Genomic DNA, 23,491 nt, shown 5'->3' on the forward strand with positions numbered 1-23,491 from the left:
CCGAGACGAGTGTCTCGGGGCGACTTCCTTTGAAATGGGTTTTTGAAGGACAGTACCGGACGGCACGGGTGTGCCGGTATTGCGCCCTAGCCCGCGTGTCGGAGGTTGCTACATACACCCGCTATCCGGTACGTTTTCCGCAAATGACTCGGCATGGGCACGGGAGGGCCTATGCCTCGATAGAACCCGGATGGATGGATGTTCGGGAAGTCCCGATGAGATGAACGACACGTGGGCCCATTCTCGATGGCATGACCAAACGAGTTATGATGAGCGACGACATCCCGAGACTCGGGATGGCGTCAAGACATATGGACCCTGTCGATGGGGATCGAGGTGGCAAGATGAGATGCGACGTTGTATTGAGAGACCTTGGCCCGAGTAGAGGCAAGGTCGAGCCGAATGGGTTGGCCTGGCGTAGAGGCAAGTCGGATGTGTCGCAGATGATTGAACATACACGCACAGGCAGCGTGTGTGGTTGAACAAGCTTGGATTCCGCACAAGCGATGTTCGATTGGCGAAGGCAAACCTTGCCTAAGGTCCGACGAAGCCACAAAGCCGGGGTGAAAAATATAATGGGGCTTAATTCCCCTTAAGGCTGGTCGTGAGCGTGTATTGATCACGACGCCGCACGGTCAAGAATGTAGGACTGTGTCACCCTGCACGTGGAACCCGCGCGTAGGGAAGTGTGCAGGCACGTGGGTGTCCCCTATGAGCGCATGCAGGCGCGTGAGTGCCCTGTTTTCACCCGTTTTTCGTTTCGATTCCAGTGGTAATCCTATTTTACTGTGAACTAGGTCTCTGTATAGATAAATCGTAATTTTTGGACTTCGATACGACTGTAATCAAGCTCAGGAAGGCACGCGACATACTGTAAGTAACCATACGGATTTAGGAAGTAATACTTGTAGGGTGCACTTGGTTTTGCATGCATGCTAGAGCAGATTACCCGTAGGTGGCTACATCTAATGATCCTCTATACTTAGGAAGTTGAATATATATTTGTTGGACTTGCTGCCTTTATGAGATTTTGTGCTCAATATTTGTTTGCTTGTTGGACTATCTATCTACTGCGTTTATCTGTTCATTCTATGTTAGTGGACTCGAGGATTTATGTATCTGTGCTCCAGGTGTTGATAGATGATGTCGCCCCGTTGAGCTTGTATGACTGTATTTGTTGTTATTCATACATAAACTCCTCTTGAATGATTGTATGAACTTATGATATGGTTGATAAGTTGTAGTGTTGTGTTTTGCCTATGGTGAACTCTAGTAGTTATCAAGTGGGGTTTAGATAGGGGACCCTCCTGACGATACGGTCCATGTTGTCGTGAGTGACGCTTAGAGGGAGAGACCCTTTAATCCTGGACTGTTATGGATTTGTAAGCCTTGATTGAGTGATTCTAGAATCTAGGGCCTCTAACTCAATAATCTACCTACCCTTGAGACAAAAAGAACCACGTTAGGACCTTGAGGTGTAGAGAGAGAACCTCTTAGCCGACCATAGCTGGTATAGCGTTTGAGTATACTCCACTTCCCTTCCTATTCCAGTGTGGTACTGTTGAACTAGGTGAGACGCCAGTTAGGGAGGTGCTACTCTTCCCTTCCTACTCCGGTGTGGTACTGTTGAGCTTGGCGAGACGCCTGTTAGGGAAGTGTTACTCAGTGGTAGATCGACTACTCTGCATGGGGATCCGTCTTATGGTTAGATGTTGATCATGCGAGTAAGTCAAGGTGGGTTGTACGAGGGGTACATGTAGTTATGAGGGAGCACCTCATCTTCAAACGTTGAATACCGCTACAAAGGTTAAGTCCTTCTACCCCGATCTGTGAACTTAGAGCATTGAGACTTTAGAGTCTAGAGTATAGTTGGTGGTTCTCTCTTAAACTTGGATGCGATTAAAAGCCTACAAGTAGATTGCTTACTGAATATATTTTTATACTCACCTCGTTTCCCTCTTTTTTTTCTCAGGTCTGTGAATTTACACTTCGTGGCAAAAGGGGTGTTTGGGAGCTTGAAAGTCACAGAGGAATTGTCGTCCCGGGGCGTCTGTCTAGTTTACCTTTGTGTACTTGGCATTTATTTCATCATGTACCCCGATCTTTTTTCTTTTCCATTTTATACAATGTAACTCTTTTCTACTTGAACGCTTTAATACTCGCGACGAAATTTTATACTTGAAATTTTTGCATTTCGTTTTTCTTCTACTTTCATGCATTGCATAGTTTGTCGAGTCACTCCTGGTAATTTCGATGCATCGTAATTCTGGGTTGTGACATTTATATTAGTAATCAAATGAATAAATTAAAAATAGAATGGCCAAGAAAATTTGTGAACAAAAGGAAACACTGAGATAAGAAAGACTTGGAAACAGGAATCCCCTAGAAATTTATAATACCCGGAACAAAATTAAAAGGGCAACATAGTAAGTACAAATAAAAAAAAAAAAGATTCAAGAATTAAAAACCATAAAAACTAAATAGGGAGAGAAAAGTAAATACAGTGAGCACTAAAAAGCAGAATAACTTTCATTAACGATATATTCGTGACAACGACTTAAGCTAACCAGGTAAGTGGTCTTACTATCGGTATGGTTATATTTGATGTTGACACGTACCTGTAGTTCTGCACGTGTCATATATACTGATATGTGTGAATTATCTATGAATCGATATGCTTATATTAGGTTTATGCTATGTTATAATATGTGGATTGTATGATAATAATTATGGTATCCAATGGTAGAACAACGATCGTTATGTTTTGCATAGCGCTATCGTGACGGTTACTAGTTCTAACGGGTGTCCGGCCTAAGGAGCTACTCAAGCCTCGTGCTACTGTATTTTTCAGATAAGGCAAGACATTCCTGTACGGCTGACGATAACACCGCAACTCGAGACTATGGCACATGCATAGGATAGTGGTATTTATTTTCTTAGACTTAGGCTAGAATAGGATGTTTTTAACTTAAAGGCTTATTTATTTTATTTAGTCTCTTGTTGTGTCGTTTTAAAGATGTTTTTGAAACACGTAAGTCCATGATTGTGTTTTAAAATAAAGATTATGTTTTATGGAATTTAAATGAAGTCTTCTACATTCAATATTTATGATATGTATACAGTGACAACCTTAAATTAAGTAGAAAATTTCAGGTCGTTACACAGGGTGTCTTATTTATAGGGACTCTTGGAGAATTTTTCCTAAATAATATATTTGCATATTTAATATATTAGAATATAATACCTTAGTACCAATTATATTTAGATATTATAAAATATCCTAATATATATTTAATTAATTTGAATATCCTTCTAATTTCAAATATATTTTTATTTAATATATCAAAATACAATAATTGATTTAATATTTAATTATATCAAGTACAATAAATATATTTTTTCTTTTTAATATATATAATATATTAAATATTAATTTGAACTCTTCCCATTAATATATTTTTCTCCATTTATATTTAACGTATCTAATATATTAAATATTAATTTGAACCATCCAACTAAATATATTTTCTCTATTTATTTAATATATTTCATATATTAAATATTAATTTGACATTTTCAATTAAATTTATTTTCTCTATTTATTTAACCTATCTCAAGACATTTCAAATTAAATTTATTTTTTCTTTTATATTTAATATATCTAATATATTAAATATCAATTTGAATACTTCAAATTTTCTTTTAAATAAATTGAACTACTTTGAGCTTTCAAGTAGACCTGATAAGATAAGCAATCAATACAAGAGGAATAAGATTCGGATTATCTTGTTGATCGAATATCTCAAGACAAGAACATTGTTTGAGATTCGAATCACTCCACAAGCAAAATCGATCATGTCTAGCTTGAATGATTCTTGTTGATCAAATATCTCAACGCAAGAACACTTTATTGAGATTCGAATCACTCCACAAGCAAGATTGATCATGTCGAGCTTGAATGATTCTACATGCAACCTAAACTACATAGAATTGCAAAGAAACTTAACCATTGGCTAAAGAAAAGCACAAATGCTTCTTTTAATATATTTTTCAAGTCTACGTTACAAATACAACATACATGGTTTTATATAGCCTCAAAATGAAACTAGCATTCCAAGAGTTGTAACATTTATACTTAAGGACCATAATTAGCCATTTATGTAAATGTAACCTAAAATAAATAAAATGTTTTAAAATACAATAACTCTAAATTACTCTAACCCACCCAAAATTTGTAACCATCAAACTTCATTCTTCTTCAATATGGCATGAATTGAAACATCTTTTGATAATTTCAACAATATTTTCTTCAGATCTTCATTGAAGTATATTATATGATTGATGTCTCTTGATTCATATCATTCTCCACTTCTTCAAGAGGATTCGTCCTCGAATCTATTTGTGAAACTTTGCTGCAAAAAATAAGTTATGGAAATACAAAGGACCTCACAACACTCTCTCACGAGTATACACTCAAGAAATTTTAGGCCACTCTTTTTAGACTCATTTACACAAATGAAGCTTTCATTCTCACCTCTCAAAATTTTAAATAGAGCAAAGATTCGATCTTGAACTCTGGGTCGATTAAAAACTAAAAAGATAAAAATAAATAAAAATTAAATTAAACGCAAAGGAAACATATATCCGATCTTGAGCCTGAAGCTCTGATACCAAATGATATGTGGAAATCACTACAAGGGGAGTAAGATTCGGATTACCTTGTTGATCGAATATCTCAAGACAAGAACATTGTTTGAGATTCGAATCACTCCACAAGCAAGATCGATCATGTCTAGCTTGAATGATTCTTGTTGATCAAATATCTCAATGTAAGAACACTTGATTGAGATTCGAATCACTCCACAAGCAATATTGATCATGTCGAGCTTGAATGATTCTACATGCAACCTAAACTACATAGAATTGCAAAGAAACTTAGCCATTGGCTAAAGAAAAGCACAAATGCTTCTTTTAATATGTTTTTCAAGTCTACGTTACAAATACAACATACATGGCTTTATATAGCCTCAAAATGAAACTATTAAAGGCATTCCAAAAGTTGTAACATTCATACTTAATGACCATAATTAGCCATTATGTAAATGTAACCTAAAATAAATAAAATGTCTTAAAATATAATAACTCTAAATTACTCTAAACGGTAACTCACCCAAAATTTGTAACAATCAAACTTCATTCTTCTTCAATGTGGCATGAATTGAAACATCTTTTGATAATTTCAACAATATTTTCTTCAGATCTTCATTGAAGTATATTGTATGATTGATGTCTCTTGGTTCATATCAAGACCTTATGGACCTACCGATTATAAGCTATAATGATATAAAATTAATTAATTAAACTCTTTAATTAATCAAGTTCCATTCATTAACTATAGGTCACTCCAATATAGACCTAGAGTTGTACTCTTATACACTATAGGACAAGTTATGTCCATTGATACAATCATTACAAGCAAGTCGATCCTTCACGAGGTGTTCATTATTACAATTAGGTCAAAAGTCCGTTTTACCCCTGTAATTACATCTTTCACCTTAAGTATCACTGATTCTCGAATGAACAATTTGTTTATGATCCAATCATAAACCAAGTCCCTCTCGGGCCAATGAGAGGATGGGGCACTATTGTTCAAGTCCCCAAATCAGTACTTAAGAGAACAACTCATCTACTTTCCTTATATGGAAAGGAGTGAATTCCATCTCATGATATTATATTCTCAACTCCCTATTTGGTCAAGTCCCCAAAATGGCATATTGAATCGGCTAAAAGAGCCATTCTCACCCATGTAAATTAAAGGACAAGCCCTCACAAGCAGAAGTTCATAACTCACTCAAGATTAAGATTGAGTCGCATATAATCATCATATGAAATATTAATCTTCTCAAATTACGGATTTATAAAGAATGATTAAATATTTCTTGGTCCAGACTTATACAAACTCATTGTATAGGATACCCCCACTTACATGTCTCCACAGGAACAATTTGGATCAAATCATTTGTAAGGATTACAAAGTGGGTCGTATCAATAGTGTTACTAGGACAAGGAACCCAACATTATCCATCTACTATAGACTCTTTAGGTTATTACTTGAACACAATCATATTGTATGTCAACCACATACTGTTCAAGATTACATTAATAACCTTAGATTTTCATACCATGGATAGCAATTAAATTACCAATAAAATAATAAAAATTATTATTAAAAACTAAATAATTAATTACGAGGCTTTAGTGCATAAATCCGAACAATCTCCACTTGCATTAAAGTTGGTGAGACATGTGTCCTAGGGCATACCCTACACCCAACATGTTCTCCCACTTGCCTAGAGAGCCATTTTATATAAATCAAAATAATTATCATTAAAAGTCATCTTGGTCATTACCACCATGCTTTCTCTCTCAATATCAAATCTTTAACTCCATACACAAAATAAAAAAATTCTCATTATCCATCGATAGTTTGAGAAAACTTTAATTTTTCATTTAATGGTCACACCATTAGTTTAACTAATATATTCTAACTAACAGTATATTAAACGTTAATTCTCATCTATGCATTAATTGTCTCCCACTCAGGAAACATAATTAATGATACTCTCAACATTTGAGGTTACTTAGGATACTATTTCTTTTACTTCATAATTCAATAGATCATAATCATTCTTTCAAGTCTTGGATCAAATATTTGACAACAATTTTGTCAATATAATATACATGACACAATATTAACGTTTATCTTTAAATCTTTATTTTTAGAACTGACAGAATTATTCCAAATCTTTATTTTCAGATAGTCATATATATTTATGTTTGATTGAAAAATTACCTCATTCATAATGAGTAATATGTCATTAACATAAAAAAAATAATATCGAGAAAATCCACTAATCAATTAGTAATTTTCTTGTTTTCACAAGCTCATTACAATTTATTAAAATCATAGGTCATCAAACCTTCAAAAATGAATTTTACTCCTTTAGCAAACCTATAATAATATGGGTAGATGCATCCTCTTAGATTTCTTTTCACAAAAGAATTCTAAATATTCATTTAACATATTTCATATAAAAATAAATTCAAAACAATAATATACTTTAAATGACAATATAAGAGAAAGTCTACTTCTAACTACTTTCTCTGGTTAAGTTCAACTCTTTCTCATGAGTCCTATTTTGAAGATCTATATCTTCTTATCTATACATTATTTTCCTTTTGGAGACCCATTCTTATTCTTTGAATTTAACCTCATCAAGAACATCTACAGACCCTTGAATTTTATGACTTTAACTTATTCATCCTTGGTCATCATTCCTTATAACTATTTCGAGAGTAATAAGCTTTCCACTCGGTCATCTAACACGACAATTTGAATATCAATAGGATTGAGTCATCTCATAACTCTTCCACTACAATGAAGCTTATCCAATGAATGACTAGGATCCACTTGACTCTCAAGTGAAATTAAATTGTTAACAACTTTGGTTAACTATTAGCCGCTTCACTTGAAATTATTTAATTAACACTATCTTACCTTATTAAAGGTGTATGTCTTTTATTTCAACCTCTTTAGAAAGTCACATATGTCATACAAATATGTTTTTCTATTTAGAATTAAATAAAAGACTATTTTGTTTCTCTTTTAAGAGTAGTCTACACTTGGCATAATTTTGAACATATTTCAACCTAGGCCCATTCGACTACATAGTTCAATGCACGTGAAGCCCAGGCCCATCCTCCCTCGGCCTAGGCCCAACTCCAACATCCAGTCGACAAGAAAATTGAAGAGAACTCCGACGAGAAAACCCACGACTTAAAATCTCAATACCTGACACCTAAATTGACCAACCCACACTGTGAAAGTGACCACCGACCTTAATACATCCAACTAGAGCAAACTCACAACGTGTCATTGTTCCCGTCGCCGTAAGAGAAGGAAACAAGAAATCAGTTTTTGAGAAATCTCTGATCTACCTCCACGGATGTCCATCAACCATGAAACTTCATGGGAGTGAAAAGGAGACGCAAACATAGAGGAAGAGGAAGAAAAAGGACAAAAAAAAAACAAGGTTTAAAACATACCTTCACAATGCATAATTAATTAAACACACTAAAGTAGACTGATTTTGACATTTTAAAACAAGCAATTAACTAAATTATTACATTAATAATTAAAAAATAACTTGAACTGCTGCGAGGATCACGAACCGATCGAACCAACCCTTAAAAACATTGAACCGGACCCCAACCGACAGAAAAACACCCGAACCGCCTCCTCCATCTTCTTCTTCGGCTCAACTTGCTATCTCTTCCGCTTTCTATCAATTACCCCATAAAATGGAATCTAATGACTCCATAAAATTACATACCCACCCTAAAATTATAATAATTGTATCAAATGGAAGCATAAATAAAATGCCAAAACCATAAACATCCACTTTAGCAACCACATATTTTTATTCATGAAATGGTACCCACCATGCTCAAATTAATGTAAATGAAGTGCCTAAAACTTGCTCTAATACCAATTTAGATCTGAGGCACTCTAAGTACATAAATTATAATAAATTAGCTAGCATGTTCAAAAGCATTAAAACTTAAGGAGTTCGAGTACAAACCTTTTCTAATTCAAATTCCTTTCTTGTTGTTCTTTTGTTTTCCTCACGAACTGGTTTCGAACCACAACTAGTGTCTTCCCTACTATTCTCCAACCTTAGAACGGAATTGTGGAATCCGGTGAGTGACTAAACTTGGAAGGAATTTAGTAGATATGAAGAGAGTTTTGAAGAGATTTTCTCAGAGTCATATTTGCATTTTCATGCAAATTAGAGATTACCAAATTTTGGCACTCAAAATTCCACTCAAATTTGTGGGGTTACGTGGCAAGCATGCAAATTTGAGTTAATCAAATTTTGAAACTAAAAATTTCACTCAAATTTGTGGGATTATTTGGCAAACATGCAAGTTTCGTTAAACCGTGGGATTATGTGTCAAACATGCAAGTTTGGTTAAAATATATATTGACACTCGGCACATATTGATTATGAATCCCTATTCATAATTACAATATGAAAATCTTATTTAAATATCTCAAATTCCCTCTTTTCGTTAAATTCGTAATTAAAACAAAATGAGGTTAAATATATAGTATATATTTAGCACATATTCCCTAACTTGAATTCGAACACTTCGAACTCACTTGTCACACTATTCTAAGGTTTAGTCCGATACGAGCTAGCTGGGGGACCTAATGGACTTACAGATCATGGGCTCCAACGAGCCGAGATTAACCGGCTAAACTCATTAACCTTGTTAACCAACATTCGTTAACTACTATGACACTCGACTATAGTCTAGTAGTTGCACTCCCTTCACTATAGATATTTTAAGATCCAAGCTTGTCCAACCCAATTAACTCCCTCTCCCTACATACTCTAATATGAAATGGACGAGGCATACTTCTATATGCTCTCTCATCCATCAATGAAATAAACTCAATTACCTATAACTCTTTTCCAATCAGTTCTATCTATCCTTTTGTCATTTTGTACAAAAAAAAAAAAAAAAAAAAGGAAAAAAAAATTATACAATAGTATCTATATCTTGAATAATTTTTCTCCCAACACAAAATTAGCTTAAAAAGTTGGTGTAGTGTTATGACATGATTTTTGAAACTTCGAATCTCGAACCACGAATAAAAAAAGAAGACAAAAGTTCATAAAATAAAAATAAAAGATGACAATTAGATAAATTTTAAATCAAATTAAAGAATGATAACACCACAATTAAATACAAAAATATTTCAAAATACAAGATCGTGCTATAAAAATTATTACAAAGGAGAAGAAGGGATCTAAATACAATATTACATAGATTCAATTAGTAAATGAGGGATCATTGTTAGAAGAGACCATTCTGGTAAGTCAAATTTCTAAATTTCTGGTTATTGTCTAATTTCGTTAATTTTAGTTATGATTATTTTAATTTGGGCAGAGAAATAAATACAAAAGAGTTTCAACATTTCTAAGACGTTTTTGTCACGAATTATCCTAAAAAAAGATATGAACAAAAATAGACAAATTAGGCAACAAATTGGTTGTAAACAAAGGCTAAAAGTAGAGGAAATGCAAAAGGAAATAAGGGAAAAAATTCAGAAGGAAGGAAAAAAAAAAAAAAAGACTGTTACTTCGAAATCATACTCTAAACTAGAAGCTAAACTTGGGAAGGAACTGCGCAATGGAAGAAATCAGAAGAAAAAAAAAAAGACGGTTGCTTCGAAATCAGATTCTAAGCTCGAAGCTAAACTTGGCAAGGAACTGCGACCAAACAATAGGTTTGGAGTTGAACCTTCCTAATCTTCAGAACAACCCTCCCCTACCCACAAACCCAACCCACATCCACCGCTCAACCCATAGTCCATCCCTACATAGTTCGGTGCTCGTCAAGCCTAAACCCATCCTCACTCGGCCCATACCCAACTCCAGCACCCAATCAATGACTGATTGATTATCCAATATGACCCGATTCATGACCAAAATTTACTCGATCCACAACCCAAATAGACCTCATCCACGACCTAACCCGTAATTCGACTCAAACATGACCCATGCCTTGACCCAACCTACAACTTGCACCCTTCTCGAGTATTGGCTCTTTTTTTTTCTTATTTGGCTCGAATTACATAATTTGGACCCGTAGAACTATTTCATACTCTTTCTACCATTTGGCTCATTCTAAATTCGTTTTTGACACTTTGGGAGGCGTTGAGGTTAGCATGATCACTGTTTGGTCAATTTTTATTACTCTTTAGCAAATCAATAAAAGAAGTAAATCATTTTTTATGCCTTAACCTAATGTCATGTGCTCGTGTAGGTTTAATTGGATTGCGAAGGACAGATACAAACTAGCACAAAGGATAAATTAGTGAGTCTAGCTTAGACCAATCAATAGTGGCTTTACTATTGGCTTGGTTGGATGAGTTGTGTGATATATGAATGGCACGGGCTCTATGGCCTCTATTTGTGTCATGTTTTATGATTGTTTATGCTACAATACAAGTTATGCTATGCCATGAGTTGTTTTATGATATAATTTTGCTACGTTATTGAACTATGTTAATCATCAAAAGAATGACAAGTATTTTTTATGTATCCCAAAGCATATGACACACAAGAATGCTTGAGGTCCCCATAACTTATAATCATGGCATAAATTTATTAGGCAAGTTGAACCTCCATCCATCTATAACATAATGAGTCTTTGATTTTTGCATACAAAATTCTTGTCAAATCTTTCGTACATAACATAGCTTTTATGGAATGGTCTAAAGATGCTTATACATCTTAGGTAATTATCTTCATAACGTATCACTAGATTATGGCATAGTCATACAATAACATAGTTTATAATCATGGCCCAATACACAACATAACTTGACGTAACATGGCATAACATAGTACAACATAGCATAGCATGACATAACACAGTACAAAATAGCATAAATAACATAAAAATCCTATTTATGAAACAGTGTAACGTAACATGAAAATCCTATTTATGAAAGTTCTTTTTAGGGATATATACTATAACATACCGTTTATGTAAAAATATTAATAATAAAAAAATGTCGATTGCCGGTAGACATGAGAATTTTGGCTAATGCTAAAATTCTAGCCCACCAGATAAGGACACACTCCTTGCTCCATATAGTGCTCCCCATGACCTTCAAATAACGTAGCCTTTAGCCATACACCCCTTGAGCTCCTACAACATAGAACGAAAGAGAAAAATGATAGAGAGAAATCGAGACATTTTCTTGCGAGTTTGAACCTCTGGCAAGTTTGAACCACGTACCCTGGTGCCTAAAACGATTAACTCACATTGTGAAAGAAATCCCCTACGACTAGACGACCACCTAAGGTAGGCTTATGCGCCTCACCAACATCTATTGTCATTAGTAGCCAGACATGAAGTTTGATTGTTAAGAAACTCATCGATCTACCATTTTAGGCATCTACAAGCCACGAGACTCCATGGAAGAGGATCAAAAGGTCCAACAAAGAGCTAGAGGAGGAAAACAACGAGGAGAACGTTGAAATCAACCGCAGGAAGGAGAGAGAGAAATAAAAAAAATCACACAGAGTCGGGCGAAGAAGATGAATCCGACAGATCTTGATCCGGGTTGGACTCAACCAATAATCCACTGCCTATCTGTTGGTCTTGGCCTAGTGTTGCACTACTAGCCCAAACCTGCAACTCACTAACCTGAATCCCAAACCAAGCTCTCAGCCCAATCCACCTCAGCAGCCCATGCCTACAACACACACGTACCAAAACTGCTCGACCCGAACCCGCGCCTCGACTCTTGAAGAGTACTACAACGCCCAATCCACCAGTAATTGCGTACGATTCTAAAAAATTGAAGGAATATGAGCAAGGTTATCCTACCCATGACTTGGAGATAGCTGTCATGGTGTTCACCCGAAAGACATGGCAACATTATCTGTATGGTGAGAGAATCCAATTGTACACAGGCCATAAGACCCTTACATATTTGTTCACCCAGAAGAAGTTGAATATGAGACAAAGGAGGTGGCTCGAACTAGTGAAAGACCACGATGTTGAGATTCTATATCATCCTGGCAAGGCTAATGTGGTAGCTGATGCCTTGAGTAGAAAGACAGCCCACACCTCTACGTTGGTCACTCAATAGAGCAAGCTTCAAGATGAGATCCAAAGAGCTGGGATTGATATAGTAATTAAAAACATCACCGCACAACTAGCTCAGTCGACAGTAGAGTCCACACTTCATAAACGCATCATTGATGCAAAGTCTATAGATGTGTAGCTCCACAAAATTTGTGACACCCAAGAGGCTGGGAGAGCTAAGGGGTTCTCAATTTCATTTGAAGGCGGGTTTTTATGGCAGGGACACTTGTGTGTATCCAGGAGATTATGTCTAAGGCACACGACACGTCCTACACATTTCACCCTGGCAGTACGAAAATGTATCATGACTTGAAGAGCAATTATTGGTGACCAAGTATGAAAAAGGACGTCGCGGGCTTAATGGGATGTTGTCTAACGTGTCAGCGGGTGAAAGCCCCGAGACAACGCCCTGTAAGGTTGCTGCAACTCTTAAACATACCTGATTGGAAGTGGGAGGAAGTGAATATGGATTTCATATCTGGTCTACCCAAGACTCGACGTGGTTTTGATGTGATCTGAGTCAGTTGCATGGGAAGCCTAATTCCATTGTGTCTGATCCCGATGCTAGGTTTACCTCTCATTTTTTGAAGGGTATACCTTAGGTACCGAACTTCGTTTCAGTATAGTCTTCCATCCTCAGACAGATGGACAGACATAAAGGTTGAATCAAGTATTATAGGACTTGCTCATGGTGTGTGTGTGTTGGATTTCGCTTGTTGTTGGGATGAACACGAACTCCTCATGAAGTTTACTTATAACAATAGTTATCAAGCAACGTTTCAGATAGCTCCGTTTGAGGCCTTGTATGGAAGAGGTGTTAGACACCAGTGTTTTGAGAAGAGGTTGGAACCCTACAACTTATGGGACTGGAATTAGTTTAGGTCACCAACGCGGTAGTCCAGAAAATAAGATCATGGATACTTATTGCATAGATCCGGCAAAAGAGTTTCGCTGATACACGGAGAAAGGATCTTGAGTTTGAGGTGGGCGGACATGTTGAAAGTAACGCCCATGAGAAGGGTGTTAAATTTCGGAAAAAAGGGGTAAGCTTGGCCCCAGGTTCATTGGTCCTTTTGAAATCCTTGAGAGGATTGGTGTTGTGGCATACAAATTGGCGTTGCCACCCACTCTTGCCCCCATGCACAACGTTTTTCATGTATCCATGTTGAAGATATACACTCCAAACCCCACACACATAATTGAGCATGGAGCACTTTTGCTTCGAGAGGATCTATCACATGAAGAGGCCCCAATCTGAATTATAGACCGAGATGTCAAGCTATTGCAAAACAAGAAGTTTCTCCTTGTCAAAGTCTTGTGGGATAATAACCTGGATAGCGAGGCTACTTGGGATGTTGACTTCTTGCAATTGGGATTATAGCGTCGACAAAAAAACTGACCGAAGGAAAATTTCTTCAAAGGAAAAATAACGGAAAGTAAAAGGAGAGAGATTTGCTGAAGACTCGATGATTGATTTCCCATTCAGTTGAATACTTTAAATAACAACTTTAATCCTAAAATGGAAAGTAGTGAGTAAAAACTTGCGCCCAAAGTTGGCAAAAATGGCCAGCAAAAATTACGCTCTTCCATTCAACGGGGAGCGTTAATTCAGATTTTACAAAAATAAAAAACAACTAACGAAATCTAAGGAAACCATAACTTTTATTTAACAATCTCCTCCTAAAAGTTGTGGTATATCTACCTTATTATTTGAACTCCAATCTTTGAGCATAGTTCTTCAAATTTTACCCGCGCCATGGACTTGGTGAAAATGTCTTCAAGCTGTTCCTCTGTTCGAATGAAATCAATCTTGATGAGCACTCACTCTGCACGTTCTCAGATGTAGTGGAATCTGATTTCTATGTGCTTGCTCCGTTCGTGTAGAACTGGATTTTTTATCAGGGAGATCGTAGCTTTGTTGTTCACGTATAGCATTGGTGGATCGCTTTCTCTTCCGATGAGTTCTTCCATCAGTTGCGCAAGCCAGACCCCCTGTGTTGCCGCCGTCGAAGCAGCGATGTATTCTGCTTTCCAGGAAGACAAGGCCACTACCTTTTGTTTTGTTGATTGCCAGCAGATCGTGCCGCTTGAGAGGAAGTAGATCATCCCGCTGGTGCTCTTACGACCATCAACGTCACCGACCATATCACTATCACTGTAGTCGATCATCCCGCTGATGCGCTTGACAGCCACAAGATGCTCCTCTCGAGGTGCTTTCATAAATCTACTCACATATCCAACTGAGTAAGCAAGGTCAGGGCGTGTGTTTACTAGATAGTGCAGGCTCCCAACAATGTTGCGGCAATTGGTGGTGTTGACTGTCGTCATAGTGTCGGCCTTCCTTAGTTGGAGCCGGGCCTCCATTGGCATCTTTGTAGGGTTACTGTCAGCAAGCCCAATTGTATCCAGCAGCTTCTTCGCATACCCAATTTGGCAAATGGTGATGTCGGTAGTACTCTGTTGCACTTCGATGCCGAGGTAGTAGCTGAGTACGCCGAGATCGCTCATCTTGAAGTTCTTTGACATCTCCCTCTTGAACCTTCCCAGGACTTCCATGTCGCCTCCAGTGCTTATGAGGTCGTCGACGTACACTCCCACAATCAGTCGCTGCTTGTTGGGATCGATACCAGTCGTTAGTTCTGATATCAGTTGTTAGGAACGCACAACAACGCACACACTCGATCTAGATGAACATAAAGAACAGGATAGAGAAAATTGCAAGAACTCTGGCTAAAATGATTTTTTTTTTTTTATTGATGACTTCAGGTATATACAACAAGAGAGAGTATAGAGAATAGAAAATACATCTCAAAGCTCTACCGGACGGGATATATATATAGTTCACTTTACTATATATAGCTTTACCAGATTTAACCATCTACTATATATAGCTATTTACTATATATAGCTTTACCCGATTTAACCATCTACTATATATAGCTATTTACTATATATAGCTTTACCGGATATAGCTTTACCAAATATAGCTTTACCGGATATAACCGTTGACCAAGCTATAAATAAGCATCAGGCTTCATAACCTAACAATTCTCCCCCTTGGAGACTGATCTAGTCAACCAAGAATTTCATTCTCAAACGACCAAGAGCATCTTCATGGTCTTGATGGCACCATATCAATTGAGGCTTTGCACAACCTCAATATTCCAACATCAACACATTTTGTCAACATGTTTATGGATTCTTTGCACTCTCTATCTTCTCCGAACACATCACCATCTTTCACTAACCTGCAAGTGAAATGGTATTGTCTTCTGTGTTTTCTCTTGAAATGATAGACCGGGTTCCTTCGCCAACTGTTTGACACTCTGACTATCTCTATAAAGAATATCTTCGTGCTACTTCTTGCCCATTCTTCCAGATAGTCAGTCATCCATATCGTCTTCTTTCCAGCTTCAAATATTGCCACGTACTCAGCCTCAGTACAACGCATTTTTAAAGCCTAGACGTCTCATCATCCATGGCTTGCTCCCACTTGGTTGTATCCTCCAACTGTAGGGCCTCATCAAAGGGTTGTGGTTCCCTTTCATCAGCAACAGATAGTGTAATGAAGGTACATGCATATCTGGTACTCTGATAGTACAGGATGATCTTCTCAACACCAGTTCAGGTGTCACTTGCTCCACTGCTGATTCCTCTGCAACAACCTCAGGAGTTTGTTGAGTATCTGCTACAAGATCACTTGGTGATTTTCTCCGTAACTCAACCTCAACTCCCACTTGCTTTGCCTCTGGTTTCTCAGCAAGAGTCTCAGGAGTTTATTAAGTATTCGCTGCAACATCACTATGTGAATTTTTCAGCAACTCAACCTCAACTCCCACTTGCTTCACCTCTGGTTTCTCAGCAAGAGTCTCAGAAGTTTCTTGAGTATCCGCTGCAACATCACTATGTGAATTTTTCAGCAACTCAATCTCAACTACCACTTGCTTCACCTCTGGTTTCTCAGCAAGAGTCTCAGAAGTTTCTTGAGTATCCGCTACAACATCACTCTGTGAATCTTTCAGCAACTCAACCTCAACTCTCACTTGCTTCAATTCTCTGGCGGTCCTTGTGAAGCTAACTCGTTTCTGCTTGCTCATAACGTAGTTCTCACAACGGCCCACATTAACAGATTTTACACCTTCTAAAACTCCTTTCGCAGCCAGCCTTTTCATTCCTTTCGTGCTCATAGGTTCAAGTCTATTGTGTCGTAGACTTGAATTTGAAGCACTCTCAGCAACAGCAGCTATGTTCATACACCCTGCAATGGTGTATAGGGTTCCAGATTTTGAGCCACGTGCTACCACCGTAGCACCCTTCCAGAACCCACCGAAAATTGGTTTACCTCATTAGGGGCATTATGGTCATTTTACACCATTTCTTGGTTTACCTACTTATCCTTATCCAATGACCACCAAATTTCATATCTAACCTCAACATGCTAAGCATTGAAATTTGATAGGCAGCGGAGCACATATAGTGGGTTATTTTAATGTTACTTAAATCTCGAGCTATTTGATCGGTTCAGGGTCTTAACTCACGGTTCTTTGAGTTTTTCTTTCATATATCCTTAATTCATACTTGGTTTAGGGTTCATATGAAAATTCAAGTGATTTCTACAAGTATTTATTAACAAAGAGTCCAAGGGGGCTACTTGCCTCGTCGTCGACGTTTGGGACCTCCATTCTTGAGCTTCTAGTATCTGAATTACTTCAAATTTCCTTCCACATACTCCTTATCGTGTGTAGTTTATGAAACCATAATGTTTTTCATGAGAATCGATCTGGAATGGGGTTAAAATTGAGAAAACCCGAGAAAAAGTGAAATTTTGAGTTGACTTGGACAGTTCAGTTGAACTAGCCGTATCATCGTTTTCTTCCTTTGAATAGGAAGAAGATGCGCATTTTTCGGCTCGCCTTCATCTGAAACTCGGCCTGTACAGCCACATTTACAGCATTTCTCTCCTTGATTTCTTCGTGAAACTTAAAGATGGATCTTACAAGAAAGGGCTAGGGATTTATTTGATACCTTCTCGTAGATCGTAGCCTAAGATATTCTCTTCCAAAGTTCATCAGAAATCTAATTTATCGCAGGAGATAAAACAAAGATTTCTTATTGGGTAGCCGATTCTAGGGGTTTCAAGCCCTATTTCTTCATTGAACCTTTTCCATATCCTATCTTCAGGCTAAAGGAATTGGTTTGGAGGAACGTCTATGAGTGTAGGACCTTAATTTCTAGAAATCGTTCTCGGTATGCAACTCACTCGAAACGCCAGATTTTCGATCTCGTGGGTAGTTTGTTCTACGACGTTTCAGCTCTCGATTCATTCATCAAGTTTACTCAACTTCTTCCTCTGAAGCTAGAGGAATCCTTAATTTGAAGGAAAAGAGATCGTAGATAGGAATAGAAACTAATAGGAATCATTCTTGCTCGACGAGTCATCGTGTATCCTCAGATTGGATTTTCAAGTTTTTCTTGAAGTTCTTCAATGGCGGATTGAATTGGGTGAATGGTTTCTGGGCACTTTCAGCACTCTATTCCTTTATAGAACTTGTGGGTAATCTTGTTGAGAAACTGTACGAATAAGTTTGAAGAGAAATGGTGGAGGATTGCTCTCGAATTTGGAAGAAATCTAAGAGTAGGAGACCCATAATCTGAACGCTTATTGCCTTTGATTGGGGGATCGACCTTTCTCGATTCTTATTTCGTATTGTTGCTTCTATTTCAGACTTTATAGGAGGAGTTTAAACCGACATTGAGATCTCTAGAGTTTTCGTTATTTAGAAGTTTGAAGAGAAATGGTGGAGGATTGCTCTCGAATTTGGAAGAAATCTATGAGTAGGAGACCCATAATCTAAACGCTTATTGCCTTCGATTGGAGGATCGACCTTTCTCAATTCTTATTCCGTATTGTTGCTCCTACTTCAGACTTTATAGGAGAAGCTTAAACCGACATTGAGAGCTCCAGAATCTTCGTTATTTAGAGATCAAACTTTCTGGATAATTTTCGGAGATATCAACTTTGATTATAGCCTTACCGACCTTGGCTTTGAATACTAGTCGTTGGATGTGATGATCCATGCATGTTCGTTCTAGATCATATAAAATTTTGGAGGAGATCCGATGGTTTAGATTTGAGTTCAAAGGATTTTGCTCGGATGGTCACGGTAGATGCTCTGATTCTTATTAGAGTGGCATTTCTGTAATTATCCATTCTTCCAAGGGTATTTTGGTAATTTGCCACTTTCCGAATATTTTATTATTATTTTTCTCGAAAAATCCATACTTTTTCTACAAATTCCTCATCACTTTTTTTTTTTTATCATTTTTCCCTTATTTTGAATCTTGAGATTTCGTCTAGATAAGGAATTACAAATACGGAAAGATTCTTGATAATTGATAAAATGACTTTTTTGCCCTTTTCATTTACTTTTTCTTTTCCCATCGTTTTCAAGAAGGCCTTTTAACTCCTTGAAATCACTTGTTAGGGTACACGAGTGACTTGACTAAGTCCCTTGTTCTTGCTTAATCCTTTAATTGTTTTTCCTTTCTATCCTCTGGGTCTTGCATGAGTGGCTTATTCTTATGGGAGCTAATTTCCTTCATTTTTGGGTGTTACATATACATACTCGTTACAAACACAAAATAAGAAGCAGACTCAAAAGAAGAACAAAAAATACTAGATTAAAAACAGAGGTTAGTCCATGGCCCACAGTCCAAAGTTCGCTCTCATCCACGACCAACTCTTAGTTACTTGAAAAAAAAAGATAAACATGGTGGGAGTAAAACTTAGTAAGTAGCCTACTAGTAGGTTCTTAATGGCGACCTTAAGCCAGGATATTACTTCTTGTTACGTTTTCAGGATCTTATACTAATCCTGAAAACCTAACCCTAAAATAACCTTCAATTTTCTCCCCATGAACACAATTTTCTCCCCATCTATCTTTTTTTAAACGCTGTATCATGTGTCTTATTCATGGTTACTTAAATCTCATTGAATTGGTGCGCCTTTCACATTAGAGACATTTGTGCCTTAAACCGAGCTATTTGCAATAGTGAACTTATTAAAAACTCTTTGCTTGCTGCAACATTTGCTTGACGTAATTGGACAAAAGGACGGTATGGACGACCATAGCTCACTGTATTGGTCTCCAATCATGAAGTGTTACGTCGGATCTTTGTGCATACCATATTCATTAACTATAACATGGCAAGAATTTTTTTATGTTTTAAGTGGGCATGCCATATTTTGTTGTTCTTATATATCTTTAGTTACCTGTGATTAAAGCAAAGAAGTATAGACATGGTTTCCAACCAACCCTTCCTTTATAATTAGTTCGACGAATGAGTTTTTGTTATCATTTTATCGTTAACCCTTCCATTTGATTTTGTGTTATGATATCATACAGGGAATGAGAAGCGACTTTACTTGGATAAAATTATATACCGTTTGATAATTATTGTTGATAACAAAGATAAATTGAATATAAGCATTTTAAGTTCAAAAGTAACAAATTACTTGTACACTTTTACTTATAATCTTCATATTCTTTATATAGCGATACATAAGGGAGGGATAGAAAAGATACTCATAATATCATTATGACTATGCCATATTTCATTAATAAAAGAGAGTAATACACCCACAAACACACACACATATATTTGAGAGAGAGGGCTTATTATAAGTAGAGATAGCATTCTAGTAGTTGTATTGCTACTTGGAGACGAGGAACTCGAGAACTTCTTTAAAAGACGAGAGCTTATAAGTTGGTGGAGATGGATATATCACATGCACAAAAAGAAAGTTCTGCACCTTTGTAATAAAAGACCAAGGAATATCATCGTTATTTATAACTTCTATCACAATAATATAAATTCTGCGAGGACGACGTTCTCTAGTCATTCCAACCAGACCGTTCACCACACGCTTGTAGATGAAACGATGTCCACTATTCTCATTATTCTTTTCAACTACGAACCTTCCTGCATTTTGCACTACTAGGATATTGAAATCCTTAATTGGTACTAAAGCATCTAAAGGCAACCCTTCCACACTGCTCATTCTAACACCTTTGGTAAATAGTTCCAAGAGACATTGTTAGGCCAATTTTGTTCATGAACACTTAAGAATTTGATATTTATAGTTGTAGTTGAACGCTACTTAAATTGATGAAGTGAAATCTTACAATAGAGTCTATTAAAGCGTTCGTCCATTAGAATAGGTTGGAATTAAATTCTTTATAGTTCGAGATAATAGTTGTATTCTTTAAGTCATTGAGACTAGTGTTACTAGTACTTGTTAGTATATTTGAGTATAAATATTAAAATGATTAGTTATTAAATATTGTTTGAATGAAAGCATTTATAATTCAAATGATCTTCACTAATTCATAATAATAATAATAATTAGGAAGCATTTATGTTCTAGATCAAAATAAGATGCATAAAAAGAACTTGCGGTAATTACTTTATTCATCGACCTTTAATCTTAAAAGTAACTTAAAATATTGCAATATTGTGATTCAATCGCCTATTATGAAATTAAGCCTGAACTAAAAAAATAATATTTTTAAAAGATGGAAAATTCATAAGCCAACAAAAATATGTATTCAAAGATGAAGAATTCACAACAACAATCACAAACAATATTAATTAGCATCTTATCTTTTGGGTTGTCACAATTTCAAACATGAACAAACCTCAATTTCGAGTCGGTGAGTATTATGGATCATAATCGACAGTACTTTGCAAGTAGCTTTGAGCATTTACAAAAGGTCAAAAGTTTAATTTCTTTAGAATGGTAACCAAATAACCGATGATTATTGTTGAATTTCCAAAAAATACACCACAAATTTCATTTATAGATATAAATTGAACCATTGATATAAAACCCTTCTTATATAATTGCATCTTCACTAACAAACCCACCTCGGAGTGATCATCTTCACCAGAGGCTGGAAATTAATAAGCCTTCCTGGATTACTCAAAAGTGAACTTTTAAGACAAATGAAGCTATATTTGAGCAAGAAAAATCATATTAGATGTGTCTGGGATACCACGGAGGCACCAATGCAAGCAATCACTACAACCCGAAGTTTCTTTGATATTGTAGTTGGATCTATGAGACTCATCCCTCACATGTGAAAGAGTAGTTATATCCAACATTCTTACTTGTGTGCCTCTTACGGTACTCTCAACAAATGGATCGCTTGATCTAATCTACTCTACTTTACTTTCTCTTGATAACGGTGTGGTATTGACACAACTCATATTGCCGATAATCATCACTTACATCCAAAACCAGAGTACAGCGGTCGACTATCGTCAAGGACCCATTCACCATTCCATTCCTACCGGCGGGAAAGTTTTATTACATTTATTTCTTTCTCCTTTCTAACTTCTTCATTCTCACATTTAACTTTTTTTTATTTAAAAAAAAAAATTAAACGTGAAAAGGGAGAAAGAAGAAGAAGAAAAAAGAAAACCCTTAAATTTGAAAGCTTATCAAATACTCTTTGACCGATGTAAAGAAAGCTTGAGAATAATTTATTCTCACGTCCCTCTTTGACACTTGTTGGATATATATCCGTCTTTCACATGTCGTACCATAATCATATCATATCTTAAACACTTCGTGGTTATATCCTTCCCTAACTTATCATAGCCTTAACGTCCTTAGACATATCACAGTTGTGTCGTTACCTGAACATACCTTAGTCACTTGCATTCCTAATCTTCCTTCCGTGTGTTTGTTACATTTTTTTTTTTAAATTATGTTAGCAATTGGCCAATTTAATCCATTCTTCCTTTATTTTTTTTTTTTAAAATTATGTTAGCCATTACTTTTGGCTAATTTAATCTATTCTATTTATTTTATTTTTTTACTATTCATGGACGTATCTTTCTAAAAACATACTAAATAAAACTAAATAATTGGTTAAAAAGGATATGAGATATAACTTAGGTTAAATCTCTTTCCATATGAGAATAACTCATTCTCATGTTCATCTTTGCTACCATGTACTAAATTAAGGATTTTATTTCTCTTTGGTCAAAACCATCTTGAAGGACAAAATTGAAGTTGTAGTTAGTCAATTATAATATTTGACGTGCTAGTTTTCAAACTACTTTAAATGGGTGTAAAGAAAGCATGAGAATAACCTAGTGTCACTAATCTGACACGTGTTGGACATGTACTGAACACTTGTTAATACAATGGATACATTATAAATTTATAATCCAACATTTCGTATCAGACACTTGACTTTGAATATATTTTGAGAGTGAAACGTACATTAAGCTTTTTTTTTAAGTATACAAATATATAAACTTATTTATATGAATTTATTTCTAATATAAAATTGATAATTTTTTTGAATTAATTCTTTTAAATTAATGTATCATTGTCACATCGGTGTCCTAGTTTTTTAAAAATGACATGTTACCATATCTATTTGGTATCATATTTATGTCTCGTATCTATATCTCATTTTTATTTTTGTGACTATGAGATATTTTGCTTTTATAAATAGATATCTTGACGAAAATAAGTTTAATTTATGTTGAGATGGAGAATAAAAATTGACACTTAAAGACGTTGATACTTGGGACTTTGATTCCTCTTAGTGTGAAGCTTGCATCTTGCAATTACTCGGGTAGAGAATGTGTTTTACTTAAAATTTACTCACGAGAAAATAATCAAATAATGAACCATATTCGAGAGAGGATAACTTTTTTTTTTTTTTTTTTTTTTATCTTT

The 23,491-nt window shown here is 36.0% G+C and overlaps 1 long non-coding RNA gene across 1 annotated transcript in view; it reads left to right on the top strand.

Moving 5' to 3' along the window:
• LOC111439631 overlaps window positions 1-2,097 on the top strand; it is a 6,187-nt gene extending 4,090 nt beyond the window's left edge. The window contains exon 3 of the long non-coding RNA XR_002709826.1: window positions 1,973-2,097. This is a non-coding gene — a long non-coding RNA (uncharacterized LOC111439631). The remainder of the gene's footprint in view (window positions 1-1,972) is intronic.
• Window positions 2,098-23,491: the final 21,394 nt, after the last annotated feature.

Source organism: Cucurbita moschata, unplaced genomic scaffold (genome assembly GCF_002738365.1).
Source record: "Cucurbita moschata cultivar Rifu unplaced genomic scaffold, Cmos_1.0 Cmo_Scf00098, whole genome shotgun sequence".
In the NCBI taxonomy this organism is placed as follows: domain Eukaryota; kingdom Viridiplantae; phylum Streptophyta; class Magnoliopsida; order Cucurbitales; family Cucurbitaceae; genus Cucurbita; species Cucurbita moschata.